Raw genomic sequence first — 6,000 nt, 5'->3', positions numbered from 1 at the left:
TTACAAATGATCAGACTGAATAGTTTAATCATCTAACACTAAAAGCTCCATTTCAGAAAAGGGTCTTTGTTTCACATTCTCCATGATTGAGTAGTCTATGATACGTGGAAGCTTTTTACAAAACAAGGGATCCTCAAAGGTATGAAAAGTCTCCTCCATTATAAACAGTTGGGCTGACAGCTTTGAAATGACAGATTTTGATTTTCTGGTTTCTGATTCTTCCATCCAGTATGCAAGGATCTTGAAGACAGAAGACAAGCAAACATCCTCCTGGAGACTGTGAGCTTCACCACAGTAAAGAAAATGCCACTCACTTCTGTAGTCCCAGTACTTGGCCCAATGCCAGGGACACAGTAAGTACTACATAAGTATTTAGGTTGAATAAATAAGTGAATGAATGAATGCTAAACCTAGGGGCTGAGTTTTGCTTGCAAAGTGGGAGCAATGACACCCTACTACATATTAAAATTTGACTAGGAAATTTTTAAAAATTAAATGCAAATAAAGGGATTTTTCTAGGAGCAAATGTAAAACCAGAATTGAAGCAGAAAATCTAGTGACTGTTTATTGAAGGCCTACAGCACTCCAGGCCCTGATCTAAGTGTTGAGGATTCAACTATGAAGAAGAGCTTAATTCCAGTGGGGAATATAAACTTTGATCAAGTCATGACATGTGAGAAGAGAGTCCCACGTGGGAAAGGGCTGGATGCTTTGGAAGTGTATACTGGGGGGACCCAATCTAGACAGAGTGGAGGGGCAGTTAGAGTGGAGGTAGCAGAGAAAGCTTTTGTAAGGAAGTGACCTTTAAGCTGAGACTTCGGTTGATAAGGAGTGAGACAGGTGAGGAGTGGTGGGCAAGGCCTTTCAGAAGTTACCAAGGTGGAGAGCAAGAACAAGCAGAGGGAACCACAGGCATAAAGCCCTAAGTTGGGGAGTAGCTTGTGGCATGTGAGGAACAGAAAGAAGGCTAGTGTTTGCAAGGTCCATGTGAGAGTGCTGGTGCCGTGGCAGGGACCGTGTCACCTAGGACAGGGCCATGATAAAGGTCCGGATTTTATCCCAAATGCAATAGGAAGACCTTGAAGAGCTTTACTTTGAGAGTTACCATAACCTTATTTCCATTTTCAACATGTAATGTCTGTTGGGTGACAAAGAGATAGGAGCAGGGCTGAGTGGAAGCAGACGATAGTCCATGTGAAAAGTGAACTAGGATGTGGACCTGATTATCCGTGGACAGTAGACAGGGAGAGAAGTGGAGAGAGTTAAGATACAGCTTGCCGGCAGGACTGATCAGACTTGATGCTGGACTGAAAGTGGAAGGACAACCTGATTTAACCCTGACTACTCCGTGCAAACAGCAGCCACTGTTGCTCCTCCTCCCAACACTCTTTCCCCCAAATCCCATTCATGGTGTCCTTTTTCTACCAAGTGCTCATTACCATGTGATGTACTAACTTTTACCCGATTTCATAATTTAACAAATGATCTGTTTACTCTCTGAGAGCTGGGGCTTTTGTCTCTTTTGTTTGTCTTTTTCCCAGTGCCCCAAACTATGCTTGATGCATAATCGGCCTTCAATAAATATCTGTCACATTATTGAGAGATGGAGTTAATAAGTGAATAAATAAATGAGGGTGAGAGATCAGGAGAACTGAAGGATGTTTTAGTTGGCTACTGTAGCATAATAAACAACCCCGGAATCTCAGTTCTCAGTTTGTTATCCCCAAAACAAACATTACTTTTTCTCACTTACGAGTCTGTGAATGCACTTAGGTAGCTGAGCTTCAGGCTGCAGGTCTGTTGAGCGAGGCTCCAGTCTGAGCTGGAATCAGTTCTGCCCTATGTGTGTTTTCATCCTCCTCGGACCAAGGGCTACCTGGGGTCTTTTCTTCTAATGGCAGATGGCTAAAGCACATAAGACCAAGCCAAATCACTAAGTACATCTGAAGACTGATGCTCATGTCATGTCTGCTTTTCAAAGCCAACATGGCCAAAGTCAATATCAAAGGAGCAAAGATGTTTACTCCACCTTTTCTAAGGGAAGTTACTGCAGAGTCACGTGGCAAAGGGCATGGATATATAGTGTGTACTCCTTCCACAAGAGGGAGGGAGTGAATATTTAGAACAATAATCCAATCTATCGTAGATGATTGTCAGGTGTGAGCAACTATGTGGCCAGAGCTGCCATTCATCAGTATGGTGAAGACTGGAGCAGGACCAGAGTAGGCAGGAAGAATGACAAACAGCAGGGGTTCACAGTTGGACCTGCTAAATCCAGTCAGACTGCCAAGGGCAGATATTACAAGTGGCAGACACGTAACGAGCTTAAACTGGAGCTGAATATATAGGCTGATGTAATTGGGAAGTCTAAGGAGAATCTTTAGATCTTCAGGTACAAACAGATCAAGAGATTTGGTCAGGGCACTGTCCTCTATACCTCAGCTCAGTGCCTCTCTTTTGGCTTCATTTTCAAGCAAACTCCCTCTACATGGTGGCAAGATGGCCCCTGGGAGCCTCAGAATCACCCTGAGCTTAGCAATGACAGTAAGAAGGAATACTTTTCTCTCTCAGCATCCATATATCAGTCTAAGAGATGACACACGTTACTTTGCTTGAGTCATATGCCCATCCATGAACCAATCACAGTGGCCTGGCTAGTGGGGAACTATGATAACTTCCTCAGTCATGTACCCGTCTCTGGGTGGGGTGTCTAGTTCTGTGGTTAAATAGAAAAGGAACGTTATCACAAGGAAAGCAGGAGAAAGGGGATTGGAAAGTAGGGCAGACAGACAGACAAAATCCACAACTACTGCAGTCCAGCAGAGATGTTAAGAAGCTAGTTCAAGGGCCTGGAGTTCATTACCCAAGTCCAAGATGGAAATAGAAATTTGGGAATTGTCTGCATAGATAGTACCAGGGGCCTGAGAGTGGATGAGATGACCTATTAAAGTAAGAAGAGAAGGGAGTCTCCTGTCTAGTAAAATGAATATATGTTTTACATAACAAGGGAATTTGCTAAGAATATTTTATGGATTGCTGGAGAAGATGCATGTTTTTAAAACAAACACTTAAATAATCATTTACTATGTGCCAGGCACTGTTCTAAGCGCCTAACAAGTCTCTATTCATTTAACCCTCATAATAATTCTATTAAGTAGATACTACTGTTATCTGCATTTTACAGATGACAAGACCGAGACATAGATTGGCTAAGAAATTTGTGCAAGGTCACATACATGGTAAGCAAGACAGTCTGTATTCAAACCAGGAAGTCTAGCTTCAGAGTTCTCACAACTAAGATTTTATCCAGTTAAAGGACATCCTGGAGAAGGAGAAGTTTCTGTCTCCTTTCCCTCTCCCCAGTTCCATAACACTTCCAGATTTTCACCTGCCGCTCTGGATTTGCGGCAGAGTGTACATGTGGTTTGGCTCATCTGAGACTACATGTCTGAGGATGAAAACTGAGAATGTAGAACTGGGGAGGTCAGCTGAGTTAACTTGGAGGGTGTTTGCCGGCAGGAGGAACAGATGCTGCTTAAGTCAGGAAGAAATGAGCGTTCACTCCAAACCTTGCTTTAGAAAGCCTCTTTGTTTTATGACTCTGGGTGCAAGCAACTCTTTTAATTTTGTGTTTTGGATTACAGCCATAGGAGGCTTTCTTTAATGTAGCAGATGGCTGGAGACAGGCAAGCCCGGTTCCTACGCTCTACATCAAGCAGCTTTCCCTAGAGAGGAATCTCCCAATTATGTTGCTCTGAAAAAAAGAAGAAACAGTCACTTAAAATGGACACATTAAATTTACACCCCGTGTAAAGTAACCACTGCTTTAGACATCTGCAAACATTTGGAGGCGAGCAAATCTTTTGAGAGTCTGATGAAAGCTATAAGCTTTTTCTGCAGAAAATTTGTATGTAGGTTATATACAAAAACATGCATATTAATTCCAGGGGGCTCATGGAGTCTCTGATATGCATCCCTGAAGCTTCAAGGAGTCTCTGGCAGCGAGATTCCTGTGCTTGCAGTGGGGTTAGATGTTATTCCTTTCCTTTCCTTTTCCCTTTTTCAATACATTAAGAGTCTCGAGCTCTGTGTTAAGAACATAAAAGGCCTGTGGATTATTAAGGGATCAATTTCACACCAGAACACTCAAATTTTATTGGAAAAAAGTCCTTTCATATATAGGATAAAGTCACTATAGTGTATTTTCTGGTTAGCACAGAACCTTGGCTCATTCTGTTAAAAACTAACATGAAGTTTCTTTTGAAAATTATGGCATGGTGATTTTTTTTTCTCTCTGGGATCGTGGGGTATGTCTTTGCACATTATTTCTTTGGGACTTCACTCTTAGAACTTTTCTCTGTTTATCTCTGCCTCTTGCACTGTTTCCAATATTAAGAGTTGGAGGTGGGGCTAGTTTGTCAACTGAGGAACAGAATTTTCAGAACCTGAAACACAGCTTTCTTGTTTCCAGGATACTGTCCAGAGAAGTCACACAAACTTAGACATTTCTTCTTCTGATGTCCACTTGCCATGACTGTGTGAGGAAGGGAGAGGTCTCTGAAGTGGCTACCAGGGCCCCTTGTAGATCTCTGTGATGTCATTCACTAATGCTTTTACACTGGGTGACTCCTTCTAACATCACCACAATCTTCCAGTTCTATGGAGAATGCACTGATTAGTTATGGAAAAATACTCTGAGCTACAGCAAAGGGTGGAATTGAGATATATATTAAATATATTGAAATCAAAACCAATTTGCCTCAATTACTCTATATTTAAAAATATGGAAAGACTGAATTAATTACCCCAGTTCTTCTTGTTCTATATATGGTCCCACATTTCCTATAAATTGCTTCCTTAGTGGATCTGCAAAATTCAACATGGGAATAGGTAATAGATGAAACATTTAAGCTGGTTCTTTACGACAAATGAATAATTGATCCAGTTATTGGAAAACTTTAAAGAAAGGGCTCATTTTCTCCCTAAACATCAACTTAAATCAGATTTTCTGAACCTCAGCACTATTGATATTTTGGTTTGGATAATTCTCGGTACAAGGAGGCTGTCCTGTGTATCGTAGAATGTTTAGCAGCATCCCTGGCCTCTGCCCAGCAGATATCACTGACACCACCCTCCACCCTCCTAGATGTGACAACCAGGATTGCTCAAAAATGGTCAAATGTTCTCTGGGGAACATGGTCACCCCTACTTGAGAAGCACTGCCCTAAATTATCCAGATTAGGTCTGTTGATCAGTAAAATAGAGTACTGAAACTTCTTCTATTTGATCTTTCTGATCAGGTGAATGCTAAACTGAAAGAGCAGTTTGTCTTGTTTGATGCCCCACTGATTATATATACGTACCTGTTCAGATCATCTTGTTCTGCATTTGTTTTTCAATCCCATTTGATTGCCAAAACCAGGGACTTCCTTACTACATTCCCGTGTCTCTGACAGGCCTGTTCATTTGCTGTTTGAGAATCTTTCTGACTATATAGATCTTTCATGATCTGATTTTTGATACCGTTTAAGGTCTGGGTAATGTCTTAGTCCTTTGGGAGGAGTTTCCCTTCCTGTCCTCTATGTTATCATCTCTTCCAATTTAAGACCTAAGCTGAGCTTGCACAGCAACCTGGAGAGGTTGGAGTCTCTGGTTGATTTGATCAGTATTTGAACACATAGTTCAGGAAGCAAAACTGTTGGCTTTGAGATTACACATGAGATTGTCAGAAGGAATCCTGTAATCACAAATTGTTCTTTACATTTGTACAGTGACTGCAAGACAGCAAACAGTTTGTTTTGGGCAGGATTTTACTGGCTGTTTGAAGTGAGGAGTGGCTGTAGTGTACAAAATATTTAAACCAAATTGTTATGTCTCATAATGTTCCACAGAGCACGCTGCAAACATCAGTTCTGGAAAAAAGGCATCCTCCAAGGCAGGGTTATGGGCACTTCTGGGAGCTGTAAACTCATGCAGGCTCCAGAAATATGTGCCTTCCAA

General features: G+C 41.6%; 1 protein-coding gene across 1 annotated transcript in view; it reads left to right on the top strand.

Annotated features, from left to right (window-relative positions):
- The first annotated feature begins 334 nt into the window (after nt 1-334).
- The window catches only part of SMAD5 (SMAD family member 5), a 47,591-nt gene continuing 41,925 nt past the window's right edge, over nt 335-6,000 (top strand). Inside the window, exon 1 of the mRNA XM_072957038.1 lies at nt 335-353. The gene's annotated coding sequence lies outside the window, so the exon portion shown is untranslated. The remainder of the gene's footprint in view (nt 354-6,000) is intronic.

This window comes from Vicugna pacos, chromosome 3 (assembly GCF_048564905.1).
Source record: "Vicugna pacos chromosome 3, VicPac4, whole genome shotgun sequence".
Lineage (NCBI taxonomy): Eukaryota > Metazoa > Chordata > Mammalia > Artiodactyla > Camelidae > Vicugna > Vicugna pacos.
This window is presented reverse-complemented; position numbering and strand designations above follow the sequence as displayed.